At 43.9% G+C, this 9,942-nt stretch overlaps 38 non-coding genes and 6 pseudogenes across 38 annotated transcripts; all 44 read right to left on the bottom strand.

Annotated features, from left to right (window-relative positions):
* Positions 1-59: 59 nt before the first annotated feature.
* LOC131727094 (5S ribosomal RNA) lies at positions 60-178 on the bottom strand. Its single transcript, XR_009321903.1, has one exon. It is a non-coding gene; the product is annotated as a 5S ribosomal RNA (ribosomal RNA).
* A 100-nt stretch (positions 179-278) lies between these two features.
* On the bottom strand, positions 279-397 carry LOC131727095 (5S ribosomal RNA). The gene has a single exon (XR_009321904.1). It is a non-coding gene; the product is annotated as a 5S ribosomal RNA (ribosomal RNA).
* Positions 398-497: 100 nt separating this feature from the next.
* Positions 498-616, bottom strand: LOC131727096 (5S ribosomal RNA). Its single transcript, XR_009321905.1, has one exon. It is a non-coding gene; the product is annotated as a 5S ribosomal RNA (ribosomal RNA).
* Positions 617-716: 100 nt separating this feature from the next.
* Positions 717-835, bottom strand: LOC131727098 (5S ribosomal RNA). The gene has a single exon (XR_009321907.1). It is a non-coding gene; the product is annotated as a 5S ribosomal RNA (ribosomal RNA).
* A 100-nt stretch (positions 836-935) lies between these two features.
* LOC131727099 (5S ribosomal RNA) lies at positions 936-1,054 on the bottom strand. The gene has a single exon (XR_009321908.1). It is a non-coding gene; the product is annotated as a 5S ribosomal RNA (ribosomal RNA).
* A 114-nt stretch (positions 1,055-1,168) lies between these two features.
* On the bottom strand, positions 1,169-1,287 carry LOC131727100 (5S ribosomal RNA). The gene has a single exon (XR_009321909.1). It is a non-coding gene; the product is annotated as a 5S ribosomal RNA (ribosomal RNA).
* Positions 1,288-1,401: 114 nt separating this feature from the next.
* Positions 1,402-1,520, bottom strand: LOC131726076 (5S ribosomal RNA). Its single transcript, XR_009321258.1, has one exon. It is a non-coding gene; the product is annotated as a 5S ribosomal RNA (ribosomal RNA).
* Positions 1,521-1,620: 100 nt separating this feature from the next.
* On the bottom strand, positions 1,621-1,739 carry LOC131727101 (5S ribosomal RNA). Its single transcript, XR_009321910.1, has one exon. It is a non-coding gene; the product is annotated as a 5S ribosomal RNA (ribosomal RNA).
* A 100-nt stretch (positions 1,740-1,839) lies between these two features.
* On the bottom strand, positions 1,840-1,958 carry LOC131727102 (5S ribosomal RNA). Its single transcript, XR_009321911.1, has one exon. It is a non-coding gene; the product is annotated as a 5S ribosomal RNA (ribosomal RNA).
* A 100-nt stretch (positions 1,959-2,058) lies between these two features.
* Positions 2,059-2,167, bottom strand: LOC131726819 (5S ribosomal RNA; annotated as a pseudogene).
* Positions 2,168-2,267: 100 nt separating this feature from the next.
* Positions 2,268-2,386, bottom strand: LOC131726216 (5S ribosomal RNA). Its single transcript, XR_009321399.1, has one exon. It is a non-coding gene; the product is annotated as a 5S ribosomal RNA (ribosomal RNA).
* Positions 2,387-2,500: 114 nt separating this feature from the next.
* Positions 2,501-2,619, bottom strand: LOC131726316 (5S ribosomal RNA). Its single transcript, XR_009321502.1, has one exon. It is a non-coding gene; the product is annotated as a 5S ribosomal RNA (ribosomal RNA).
* Positions 2,620-2,719: 100 nt separating this feature from the next.
* On the bottom strand, positions 2,720-2,848 carry LOC131726456 (5S ribosomal RNA; annotated as a pseudogene).
* Positions 2,849-2,962: 114 nt separating this feature from the next.
* On the bottom strand, positions 2,963-3,081 carry LOC131727103 (5S ribosomal RNA). The gene has a single exon (XR_009321912.1). It is a non-coding gene; the product is annotated as a 5S ribosomal RNA (ribosomal RNA).
* A 114-nt stretch (positions 3,082-3,195) lies between these two features.
* Positions 3,196-3,304, bottom strand: LOC131726799 (5S ribosomal RNA; annotated as a pseudogene).
* A 100-nt stretch (positions 3,305-3,404) lies between these two features.
* On the bottom strand, positions 3,405-3,523 carry LOC131727104 (5S ribosomal RNA). The gene has a single exon (XR_009321913.1). It is a non-coding gene; the product is annotated as a 5S ribosomal RNA (ribosomal RNA).
* Positions 3,524-3,637: 114 nt separating this feature from the next.
* On the bottom strand, positions 3,638-3,756 carry LOC131727105 (5S ribosomal RNA). Its single transcript, XR_009321914.1, has one exon. It is a non-coding gene; the product is annotated as a 5S ribosomal RNA (ribosomal RNA).
* A 114-nt stretch (positions 3,757-3,870) lies between these two features.
* Positions 3,871-3,979, bottom strand: LOC131726800 (5S ribosomal RNA; annotated as a pseudogene).
* Positions 3,980-4,079: 100 nt separating this feature from the next.
* Positions 4,080-4,198, bottom strand: LOC131727106 (5S ribosomal RNA). Its single transcript, XR_009321915.1, has one exon. It is a non-coding gene; the product is annotated as a 5S ribosomal RNA (ribosomal RNA).
* Positions 4,199-4,312: 114 nt separating this feature from the next.
* On the bottom strand, positions 4,313-4,431 carry LOC131727107 (5S ribosomal RNA). The gene has a single exon (XR_009321916.1). It is a non-coding gene; the product is annotated as a 5S ribosomal RNA (ribosomal RNA).
* A 114-nt stretch (positions 4,432-4,545) lies between these two features.
* Positions 4,546-4,664, bottom strand: LOC131727109 (5S ribosomal RNA). The gene has a single exon (XR_009321918.1). It is a non-coding gene; the product is annotated as a 5S ribosomal RNA (ribosomal RNA).
* Positions 4,665-4,778: 114 nt separating this feature from the next.
* LOC131727110 (5S ribosomal RNA) lies at positions 4,779-4,897 on the bottom strand. Its single transcript, XR_009321919.1, has one exon. It is a non-coding gene; the product is annotated as a 5S ribosomal RNA (ribosomal RNA).
* A 100-nt stretch (positions 4,898-4,997) lies between these two features.
* LOC131727111 (5S ribosomal RNA) lies at positions 4,998-5,116 on the bottom strand. The gene has a single exon (XR_009321920.1). It is a non-coding gene; the product is annotated as a 5S ribosomal RNA (ribosomal RNA).
* A 114-nt stretch (positions 5,117-5,230) lies between these two features.
* LOC131727112 (5S ribosomal RNA) lies at positions 5,231-5,349 on the bottom strand. The gene has a single exon (XR_009321921.1). It is a non-coding gene; the product is annotated as a 5S ribosomal RNA (ribosomal RNA).
* A 100-nt stretch (positions 5,350-5,449) lies between these two features.
* Positions 5,450-5,568, bottom strand: LOC131727113 (5S ribosomal RNA). Its single transcript, XR_009321922.1, has one exon. It is a non-coding gene; the product is annotated as a 5S ribosomal RNA (ribosomal RNA).
* Positions 5,569-5,679: 111 nt separating this feature from the next.
* On the bottom strand, positions 5,680-5,798 carry LOC131727114 (5S ribosomal RNA). Its single transcript, XR_009321923.1, has one exon. It is a non-coding gene; the product is annotated as a 5S ribosomal RNA (ribosomal RNA).
* Positions 5,799-5,898: 100 nt separating this feature from the next.
* On the bottom strand, positions 5,899-6,017 carry LOC131726908 (5S ribosomal RNA). Its single transcript, XR_009321717.1, has one exon. It is a non-coding gene; the product is annotated as a 5S ribosomal RNA (ribosomal RNA).
* Positions 6,018-6,117: 100 nt separating this feature from the next.
* On the bottom strand, positions 6,118-6,236 carry LOC131727115 (5S ribosomal RNA). The gene has a single exon (XR_009321924.1). It is a non-coding gene; the product is annotated as a 5S ribosomal RNA (ribosomal RNA).
* A 114-nt stretch (positions 6,237-6,350) lies between these two features.
* LOC131727116 (5S ribosomal RNA) lies at positions 6,351-6,469 on the bottom strand. Its single transcript, XR_009321925.1, has one exon. It is a non-coding gene; the product is annotated as a 5S ribosomal RNA (ribosomal RNA).
* Positions 6,470-6,569: 100 nt separating this feature from the next.
* On the bottom strand, positions 6,570-6,678 carry LOC131726665 (5S ribosomal RNA; annotated as a pseudogene).
* Positions 6,679-6,793: 115 nt separating this feature from the next.
* Positions 6,794-6,912, bottom strand: LOC131727117 (5S ribosomal RNA). The gene has a single exon (XR_009321926.1). It is a non-coding gene; the product is annotated as a 5S ribosomal RNA (ribosomal RNA).
* Positions 6,913-7,026: 114 nt separating this feature from the next.
* Positions 7,027-7,145, bottom strand: LOC131727118 (5S ribosomal RNA). Its single transcript, XR_009321927.1, has one exon. It is a non-coding gene; the product is annotated as a 5S ribosomal RNA (ribosomal RNA).
* Positions 7,146-7,245: 100 nt separating this feature from the next.
* LOC131727120 (5S ribosomal RNA) lies at positions 7,246-7,364 on the bottom strand. Its single transcript, XR_009321929.1, has one exon. It is a non-coding gene; the product is annotated as a 5S ribosomal RNA (ribosomal RNA).
* Positions 7,365-7,480: 116 nt separating this feature from the next.
* Positions 7,481-7,599, bottom strand: LOC131727121 (5S ribosomal RNA). The gene has a single exon (XR_009321930.1). It is a non-coding gene; the product is annotated as a 5S ribosomal RNA (ribosomal RNA).
* A 114-nt stretch (positions 7,600-7,713) lies between these two features.
* LOC131727122 (5S ribosomal RNA) lies at positions 7,714-7,832 on the bottom strand. Its single transcript, XR_009321931.1, has one exon. It is a non-coding gene; the product is annotated as a 5S ribosomal RNA (ribosomal RNA).
* A 114-nt stretch (positions 7,833-7,946) lies between these two features.
* On the bottom strand, positions 7,947-8,065 carry LOC131727123 (5S ribosomal RNA). Its single transcript, XR_009321932.1, has one exon. It is a non-coding gene; the product is annotated as a 5S ribosomal RNA (ribosomal RNA).
* A 100-nt stretch (positions 8,066-8,165) lies between these two features.
* LOC131727124 (5S ribosomal RNA) lies at positions 8,166-8,284 on the bottom strand. The gene has a single exon (XR_009321933.1). It is a non-coding gene; the product is annotated as a 5S ribosomal RNA (ribosomal RNA).
* Positions 8,285-8,395: 111 nt separating this feature from the next.
* Positions 8,396-8,514, bottom strand: LOC131727125 (5S ribosomal RNA). Its single transcript, XR_009321934.1, has one exon. It is a non-coding gene; the product is annotated as a 5S ribosomal RNA (ribosomal RNA).
* A 100-nt stretch (positions 8,515-8,614) lies between these two features.
* LOC131726919 (5S ribosomal RNA) lies at positions 8,615-8,733 on the bottom strand. Its single transcript, XR_009321728.1, has one exon. It is a non-coding gene; the product is annotated as a 5S ribosomal RNA (ribosomal RNA).
* A 114-nt stretch (positions 8,734-8,847) lies between these two features.
* Positions 8,848-8,966, bottom strand: LOC131727126 (5S ribosomal RNA). The gene has a single exon (XR_009321935.1). It is a non-coding gene; the product is annotated as a 5S ribosomal RNA (ribosomal RNA).
* A 100-nt stretch (positions 8,967-9,066) lies between these two features.
* Positions 9,067-9,175, bottom strand: LOC131726666 (5S ribosomal RNA; annotated as a pseudogene).
* Positions 9,176-9,290: 115 nt separating this feature from the next.
* Positions 9,291-9,409, bottom strand: LOC131727127 (5S ribosomal RNA). The gene has a single exon (XR_009321936.1). It is a non-coding gene; the product is annotated as a 5S ribosomal RNA (ribosomal RNA).
* Positions 9,410-9,523: 114 nt separating this feature from the next.
* On the bottom strand, positions 9,524-9,642 carry LOC131727128 (5S ribosomal RNA). The gene has a single exon (XR_009321937.1). It is a non-coding gene; the product is annotated as a 5S ribosomal RNA (ribosomal RNA).
* A 100-nt stretch (positions 9,643-9,742) lies between these two features.
* On the bottom strand, positions 9,743-9,861 carry LOC131726265 (5S ribosomal RNA). The gene has a single exon (XR_009321448.1). It is a non-coding gene; the product is annotated as a 5S ribosomal RNA (ribosomal RNA).
* Positions 9,862-9,942: the final 81 nt, after the last annotated feature.

Raw genomic sequence — 9,942 nt, forward strand, 5'->3', positions numbered from 1 at the left:
GGGGGTGATTCCTCCAAAATTTCCTTTTGTCCTCCACACATTTCAATTGTAAAATGTAATGCCTGCAGCACTTGATATTCCCAGGTGGTCTCCCATCCAAGTACTAACCAAGCCCAACATTGCTTAGCTTCTGAGATCAGACGAGATCAGGCTTATTCAAGGTGGTGTGGCCGCAGGCGATTGCATTTCTGCTTTCATGACTTTTATGTTTAGTGAGCTGGGGGTGATTCCTCCAAAATTTCCTTTTGTCCTCCACACATTTCAATTGTAAAATGTAATGCCTGCAGCACTTGATATTCCCAGGTGGTCTCCCATCCAAGTACTAACCAAGCCCAACATTGCTTAGCTTCTGAGATCAGACGAGATCAGGCTTATTCAAGGTGGTGTGGCCGCAGGCGATTGCATTTCTGCTTTCATGACTTTTATGTTTAGTGAGCTGGGGGTGACTCCTCCAAAATTTCCTTTTGTCCTCCACACATTTCAATTGTAAAATGTAATGCCTGCAGCACTTGATATTCCCAGGTGGTCTCCCATCCAAGTACTAACCAAGCCCAACATTGCTTAGCTTCTGAGATCAGACGAGATCAGGCTTATTCAAGGTGGTGTGGCCGCAGGCGATTGCTGTTCTGCTTTCATGACTTTTATGTTTAGTGAGCTGGGGGTGATTCCTCCAAAATTTCCTTTTGTCCTCCACACATTTCAATTGTAAAATGTAATGCCTGCAGCACTTGATATTCCCAGGTGGTCTCCCATCCAAGTACTAACCAAGCCCAACATTGCTTAGCTTCTGAGATCAGACGAGATCAGGCTTATTCAAGGTGGTGTGGCCGCAGGCGATTGCATTTCTGCTTTCATGACTTTTATGTTTAGTGAGCTGGGGGTGATTCCTCCAAAATTTCCTTTTGTCCTCCACACATTTCAATTGTAAAATGTAATGCCTGCAGCACTTGATATTCCCAGGTGGTCTCCCATCCAAGTACTAACCAAGCCCAACATTGCTTAGCTTCTGAGATCAGACGAGATCAGGCTTATTCAAGGTGGTGTGGCCGCAGGCGATTGCATTTCTGCTTTCATGACTTTTATGTTTAGTGAGCTGGGGGTGATTCCTCCAAAATTTCCTTTTGTCCTCCACACATTTCAATTGTAAAATGTAATTACAAAAATGTAATGCCTGCAGCACTTGATATTCCCAGGTGGTCTCCCATCCAAGTACTAACCAAGCCCAACATTGCTTAGCTTCTGAGATCAGACGAGATCAGGCTTATTCAAGGTGGTGTGGCCGCAGGCGATTGCTGTTCTGCTTTCATGACTTTTATGTTTAGTGAGCTGGGGGTGATTCCTCCAAAATTTCCTTTTGTCCTCCACACATTTCAATTGTAAAATGTAATTACTAAAATGTAATGCCTGCAGCACTTGATATTCCCAGGTGGTCTCCCATCCAAGTACTAACCAAGCCCAACATTGCTTAGCTTCTGAGATCAGACGAGATCAGGCTTATTCAAGGTGGTGTGGCTGCAGGCGATTGCATTTCTGCTTTCATGACTTTTATGTTTAGTGAGCTGGGGGTGATTCCTCCAAAATTTCCTTTTGTCCTCCACACATTTCAATTGTAAAATGTAATGCCTGCAGCACTTGATATTCCCAGGTGGTCTCCCATCCAAGTACTAACCAAGCCCAACATTGCTTAGCTTCTGAGATCAGACGAGATCAGGCTTATTCAAGGTGGTGTGGCCGCAGGCGATTGCATTTCTGCTTTCATGACTTTTATGTTTAGTGAGCTGGGGGTGATTCCTCCAAAATTTCCTTTTGTCCTCCACACATTTCAATTGTAAAATGTAATGCCTGCAGCACTTGATATTCCCAGGTGGTCTCCCATCCAAGTACTAACCAAGCCCAACATTGCTTAGCTTCTGAGATCAGACGAGATCAGGCTTATTCAAGGTGGTGTGGCCGCAGGCGATTGCATTTCTGCTTTCATGACTTTTATGTTTAGTGAGCTGGGGGTGATTCCTCCAAAATTTCCTTTTGTCCTCCACACATTTCAATTGTAAAATGTAATGCCTGCAGCACTTGATATTCCCAGGTGGTCTCCCATCCAAGTACTAACCAAGCCCAACATTGCTTAGCTTCTGAGATCAGGCTTATTCAAGGTGGTGTGGCCGCAGGTGATTGCATTTCTGCTTTCATGACTTTTATGTTTAGTGAGCTGGGGGTGATTCCTCCAAAATTTCCTTTTGTCCTCCACACATTTCTATTGTAAAATGTAATGCCTGCAGCACTTGATATTCCCAGGTGGTCTCCCATCCAAGTACTAACCAAGCCCAACATTGCTTAGCTTCTGAGATCAGACGAGATCAGGCTTATTCAAGGTGATGTGGCCGCAGGCGATTGCTTTCCTGCTTTCATGACTTTTATGTTTAGTGAGCTGGGGGTGATTCCTCCAAAATTTCCTTTTGTCCTCCACACATTTCAATTGTAAAATGTAATTACAAAAATGTAATGCCTGCAGCACTTGATATTCCCAGGTGGTCTCCCATCCAAGTACTAACCAAGCCCAACATTGCTTAGCTTCGGAGATCAGACGAGATCAGGCTTATTCAAGGTGGTGTGGCCGCAGGCGATTGCATTTCTGCTTTCATGACTTTTATGTTTAGTGAGCTGGGGGTGATTCCTCCAAAATTTCCTTTTGTCCTCCACACATTTCTATTGTAAAATGTAATGCCTGCAGCACTTGATATTCCCAGGTGGTCTCCCATCCAAGTACTAACCAAGCCCAACATTGCTTAGCTTCTGAGATCAGACGAGATCAGGCGAGATCAGGCTTATTCAAGGTGGTGTGGCCGCAGGCGATTGCATTTCTGCTTTCATGACTTTTATGTTTAGTGAGCTGGGGGTGATTCCTCCAAAATTTCCTTTTGTCCTCCACACATTTCAATTGTAAAATGTAATTACAAAAATGTAATGCCTGCAGCACTTGATATTCCCAGGTGGTCTCCCATCCAAGTACTAACCAAGCCCAACATTGCTTAGCTTCTGAGATCAGACGAGATCAGGCTTATTCAAGGTGGTGTGGCCGCAGGCGATTGCATTTCTGCTTTCATGACTTTTATGTTTAGTGAGCTGGGGGTGATTCCTCCAAAATTTCCTTTTGTCCTCCACACATTTCAATTGTAAAATGTAATTACTAAAATGTAATGCCTGCAGCACTTGATATTCCCAGGTGGTCTCCCATCCAAGTACTAACCAAGCCCAACATTGTTTAGCTTCTGAGATCAGGCTTATTCAAGGTGGTGTGGCCGCAGGCGATTGCATTTCTGCTTTCATGACTTTTATGTTTAGTGAGCTGGGGGTGATTCCTCCAAAATTTCCTTTTGTCCTCCACACATTTCAATTGTAAAATGTAATGCCTGCAGCACTTGATATTCCCAGGTGGTCTCCCATCCAAGTACTAACCAAGCCCAACATTGCTTAGCTTCTGAGATCAGACGAGATCAGGCTTATTCAAGGTGGTGTGGCCGCAGGCGATTGCATTTCTGCTTTCATGACTTTTAGGTTTAGTGAGCTGGGGGTGATTCCTCCAAAATTTCCTTTTGTCCTCCACACATTTCAATTGTAAAATGTAATTACTAAAATGTAATGCCTGCAGCACTTGATATTCCCAGGTGGTCTCCCATCCAAGTACTAACCAAGCCCAACATTGCTTAGCTTCTGAGATCAGACGAGATCAGGCTTATTCAAGGTGGTGTGGCCGCAGGCGATTGCATTTCTGCTTTCATGACTTTTATGTTTAGTGAGCTGGGGGTGATTCCTCCAAAATTTCCTTTTGTCCTCCACACATTTCAATTGTAAAATGTAATTACTAAAATGTAATGCCTGCAGCACTTGATATTCCCAGGTGGTCTCCCATCCAAGTACTAACCAAGCCCAACATTGTTTAGCTTCTGAGATCAGGCTTATTCAAGGTGGTGTGGCCGCAGGCGATTGCATTTCTGCTTTCATGACTTTTATGTTTAGTGAGCTGGGGGTGATTCCTCCAAAATTTCCTTTTGTCCTCCACACATTTCAATTGTAAAATGTAATGCCTGCAGCACTTGATATTCCCAGGTGGTCTCCCATCCAAGTACTAACCAAGCCCAACATTGCTTAGCTTCTGAGATCAGACGAGATCAGGCTTATTCAAGGTGGTGTGGCCGCAGGCGATTGCATTTCTGCTTTCATGACTTTTATGTTTAGTGAGCTGGGGGTGATTCCTCCAAAATTTCCTTTTGTCCTCCACACATTTCAATTGTAAAATGTAATTACAAAAATGTAATGCCTGCAGCACTTGATATTCCCAGGTGGTCTCCCATCCAAGTACTAACCAAGCCCAACATTGCTTAGCTTCTGAGATCAGACGAGATCAGGCTTATTCAAGGTGGTGTGGCCGCAGGCGATTGCATTTCTGCTTTCATGACTTTTATGTTTAGTGAGCTGGGGGTGATTCCTCCAAAATTTCCTTTTGTCCTCCACACATTTCAATTGTAAAATGTAATTACAAAAATGTAATGCCTGCAGCACTTGATATTCCCAGGTGGTCTCCCATCCAAGTACTAACCAAGCCCAACATTGCTTAGCTTCTGAGATCAGACGAGATCAGGCTTATTCAAGGTGGTGTGGCCGCAGGCGATTGCATTTCTGCTTTCATGACTTTTATGTTTAGTGAGCTGGGGGTGATTCCTCCAAAATTTCCTTTTGTCCTCCACACATTTCAATTGTAAAATGTAATTACAAAAATGTAATGCCTGCAGCACTTGATATTCCCAGGTGGTCTCCCATCCAAGTACTAACCAAGCCCAACATTGCTTAGCTTCTGAGATCAGACGAGATCAGGCTTATTCAAGGTGGTGTGGCCGCAGGCGATGGCATTTCTGCTTTCATGACTTTTATGTTTAGTGAGCTGGGGGTGATTCCTCCAAAATTTCCTTTTGTCCGCCACACATTTCAATTGTAAAATGTAATGCCTGCAGCACTTGATATTCCCAGGTGGTCTCCCATCCAAGTACTAACCAAGCCCAACATTGCTTAGCTTCTGAGATCAGACGAGATCAGGCTTATTCAAGGTGGTGTGGCCGCAGGCGATTGCATTTCTGCTTTCATGACTTTTATGTTTAGTGAGCTGGGGGTGATGCCTCCAAAATTTCCTTTTGTCCTCCACACATTTCAATTGTAAAATGTAATTACAAAAATGTAATGCCTGCAGCACTTGATATTCCCAGGTGGTCTCCCATCCAAGTACTAACCAAGCCCAACATTGCTTAGCTTCTGAGATCAGACGAGATCAGGCTTATTCAAGGTGGTGTGGCCGCAGGCGATGGCATTTCTGCTTTCATGACTTTTATGTTTAGTGAGCTGGGGGTGATTCCTCCAAAATTTCCTTTTGTCCGCCACACATTTCAATTGTAAAATGTAATGCCTGCAGCACTTGATATTCCCAGGTGGTCTCCCATCCAAGTACTAACCAAGCCCAACATTGCTTAGCTTCTGAGATCAGACGAGATCAGGCTTATTCAAGGTGGTGTGGCCGCAGGCGATTGCCTTTCTGCTTTCATGACTTTTATGTTTAGTGAGCTGGGGGTGATTCCTCCAAAATTTCCTTTTGTCCACACATTTCAATTGTAAAATGTAATTACAAAAATGTAGTGCCTGCAGCACTTGATATTCCCAGGTGGTCTCCCATCCAAGTACTAACCAAGCCCAACATTGCTTAGCTTCTGAGATCAGACGAGATCAGGCTTATTCAAGGTGGTGTGGCCGCAGGCGATTGCATTTCTGCTTTCATGACTTTTATGTTTAGTGAGCTGGGGGTGATTCCTCCAAAATTTCCTTTTGTCCTCCACACATTTCAATTGTAAAATGTAATGCCTGCAGCACTTGATATTCCCAGGTGGTCTCCCATCCAAGTACTAACCAAGCCCAACATTGCTTAGCTTCTGAGATCAGATGAGATCAGGCTTATTCAAGGTGGTGTGGCCGCAGGCGATTGCATTTCTGCTTTCATGACTTTTATGTTTAGTGAGCTGGGGGTGATTCCTCCAAAATTTCCTTTTGTCCTCCACACATTTCAATTGTAAAATGTAATGCCTGCAGCACTTGATATTCCCAGGTGGTCTCCCATCCAAGTACTAACCAAGCCCAACATTGCTTAGCTTCTGAGATCAGACGAGATCAGGCTTATTCAAGGTGGTGTGGCCGCAGGCGATTGCATTTCTGCTTTCATGACTTTTATGTTTAGTGAGCTGGGGGTGATTCCTCCAAAATTTCCTTTTGTCCTCCACACATTTCAATTGTAAAATGTAATTACAAAAATGTAATGCCTGCAGCACTTGATATTCCCAGGTGGTCTCCCATCCAAGTACTAACCAAGCCCAACATTGCTTAGCTTCTGAGATCAGACGAGATCAGGCTTATTCAAGGTGGTGTGGCCGCAGGCGATTGCATTTCTGCTTTCATGACTTTTATGTTTAGTGAGCTGGGGGTGATTCCTCCAAAATTTCCTTTTGTCCTCCACACATTTCAATTGTAAAATGTAATGCCTGCAGCACTTGATATTCCCAGGTGGTCTCCCATCCAAGTACTAACCAAGCCCAACATTGCTTAGCTTCTGAGATCAGGCTTATTCAAGGTGGTGTGGCCGCAGGCGATTGCATTTCTGCTTTCATGACTTTTATGTTTAGTGAGCTGGGGGTGATTCCTCCAAAATTTCCTTTTGTCCTCCACACATTTCAATTGTAAAATGTAATTACAAAAAATGTAATGCCTGCAGCACTTGATATTCCCAGGTGGTCTCCCATCCAAGTACTAACCAAGCCCAACATTGCTTAGCTTCTGAGATCAGACGAGATCAGGCTTATTCAAGGTGGTGTGGCCGCAGGCGATTGCATTTCTGCTTTCATGACTTTTATGTTTAGTGAGCTGGGGGTGATTCCTCCAAAATTTCCTTTTGTCCTCCACACATTTCAATTGTAAAATGTAATTACAAAAATGTAATGCCTGCAGCACTTGATATTCCCAGGTGGTCTCCCATCCAAGTACTAACCAAGCCCAACATTGCTTAGCTTCTGAGATCAGACGAGATCAGGCTTATTCAAGGTGGTGTGGCCGCAGGCGATTGCATTTCTGCTTTCATGACTTTTATGTTTAGTGAGCTGGGGGTGATTCCTCCAAAATTTCCTTTTGTCCTCCACACATTTCAATTGTAAAATGTAATGCCTGCAGCACTTGATATTCCCAGGTGGTCTCCCATCCAAGTACTAACCAAGCCCAACATTGCTTAGCTTCTGAGATCAGACGAGATCAGGCTTATTCAAGGTGGTGTGGCCGCAGGCGATTGCATTTTCTGCTTTCATGACTTTTATGTTTAGTGAGCTGGGGGTGATTCCTCCAAAATTTCCTTTTGTCCTCCACACATTTCAATTGTAAAATGTAATTACAAAAATTGTAATGCCTGCAGCACTTGATATTCCCAGGTGGTCTCCCATCCAAGTACTAACCAAGCCCAACATTGCTTAGCTTCTGAGATCAGACGAGATCAGGCTTATTCAAGGTGGTGTGGCCGCAGGCGATTGCATTTCTGCTTTCATGACTTTTATGTTTAGTGAGCTGGGGGTGATTCCTCCAAAATTTCCTTTTGTCCTCCACACATTTCAATTGTAAAATGTAATTACAAAAATGTAATGCCTGCAGCACTTGATATTCCCAGGTGGTCTCCCATCCAAGTACTAACCAAGCCCAACATTGCTTAGCTTCTGAGATCAGACGAGATCAGGCTTATTCAAGGTGGTGTGGCCGCAGGCGATTGCATTTCTGCTTTCATGACTTTTATGTTTAGTGAGCTGGGGGTGATGCCTCCAAAATTTCCTTTTGTCCTCCACACATTTCAATTGTAAAATGTAATTACAAAAATGTAATGCCTGCAGCACTTGATATTCCCAGGTGGTCTCCCATCCAAGTACTAACCAAGCCCAACATTGCTTAGCTTCTGAGATCAGACGAGATCAGGCTTATTCAAGGTGGTGTGGCCGCAGGCGATGGCATTTCTGCTTTCATGACTTTTATGTTTAGTGAGCTGGGGGTGATTCCTCCAAAATTTCCTTTTGTCCGCCACACATTTCAATTGTAAAATGTAATGCCTGCAGCACTTGATATTCCCAGGTGGTCTCCCATCCAAGTACTAACCAAGCCCAACATTGCTTAGCTTCTGAGATCAGACGAGATCAGGCTTATTCAAGGTGGTGTGGCCGCAGGCGATTGCCTTTCTGCTTTCATGACTTTTATGTTTAGTGAGCTGGGGGTGATTCCTCCAAAATTTCCTTTTGTCCACACATTTCAATTGTAAAATGTAATTACAAAAATGTAGTGCCTGCAGCACTTGATATTCCCAGGTGGTCTCCCATCCAAGTACTAACCAAGCCCAACATTGCTTAGCTTCTGAGATCAGACGAGATCAGGCTTATTCAAGGTGGTGTGGCCGCAGGCGATTGCATTTCTGCTTTCATGACTTTTATGTTTAGTGAGCTGGGGGTGATTCCTCCAAAATTTCCTTTTGTCCTCCACACATTTCAATTGTAAAATGTAATGCCTGCAGCACTTGATATTCCCAGGTGGTCTCCCATCCAAGTACTAACCAAGCCCAACATTGCTTAGCTTCTGAGATCAGATGAGATCAGGCTTATTCAAGGTGGTGTGGCCGCAGGCGATTGCATTTCTGCTTTCATGACTTTTATGTTTAGTGAGCTGGGGGTGATTCCTCCAAAATTTCCTTTTGTCCTCCACACATTTCAATTGTAAAATGTAATTACAAAAATGTAATGCCTGCAGCACTTGATATTCCCAGGTGGTCTCCCATCCAAGTACTAACCAAGCCCAACATTGCTTAGCTTCTGAGATCAGACGAGATCAGGCTTATTCAAGGTGGTGTGGCCGCAGGCGATTGCATTTCTGCTTTCATGACTTTTATGTTTAGTGAGCTGGGGGTGATTCCTCCAAAATTTCCTTTTGTCCTCCACACATTTCAATTGTAAAATGTAATGCCTGCAGCACTTGATATTCCCAGGTGGTCTCCCATCCAAGTACTAACCAAGCCCAACATTGCTTAGCTTCTGAGATCAGGCTTATTCAAGGTGGTGTGGCCGCAGGCGATTGCATTTCTGCTTTCATGACTTTTATGTTTAGTGAGCTGGGGGTGATTCCTCCAAAATTTCCTTTTGTCCTCCACACATTTCAATTGTAAAATGTAATTACAAAAAATGTAATGCCTGCAGCACTTGATATTCCCAGGTGGTCTCCCATCCAAGTACTAACCAAGCCCAACATTGCTTAGCTTCTGAGATCAGACGAGATCAGGCTTATTCAAGGTGGTGTGGCCGCAGGCGATTGCATTTCTGCTTTCATGACTTTTATGTTTAGTGAGCTGGGGGTGATTCCTCCAAAATTTCCTTTTGTCCTCCACACATTTCAATTGTAAAATGTAATTACAAAAATGTAATGCCTGCAGCACTTGATATTCCCAGGTGGTCTCCCATCCAAGTACTAACCAAGCCCAACATTGCTTAGCTTCTGAGATCAGACGAGATCAGGCTTATTCAAGGTGGTGTGGCCGCAGGCGATTGCATTTCTGCTTTCATGACTTTTATGTTTAGTGAGCTGGGGGTGATTCCTCCAAAATTTCCTTTTGTCCTCCACACATTTCAATTGTAAAATGTAATGCCTGCAGCACTTGATATTCCCAGGTGGTCTCCCATCCAAGTACTAACCAAGCCCAACATTGCTTAGCTTCTGAGATCAGACGAGATCAGACTTATTCAAGGTGGTGTGGCCGCAGGCGATTGCATTTCTGCTTTCATGACTTTTATGTTTAGTGAGCTGGGGGTGATTCCTCCAAAATTTCCTTTTGTCCTTCACACA

This window comes from Acipenser ruthenus, unplaced genomic scaffold, assembly GCF_902713425.1.
Source record: "Acipenser ruthenus unplaced genomic scaffold, fAciRut3.2 maternal haplotype, whole genome shotgun sequence".
NCBI lineage: Eukaryota > Metazoa > Chordata > Actinopteri > Acipenseriformes > Acipenseridae > Acipenser > Acipenser ruthenus.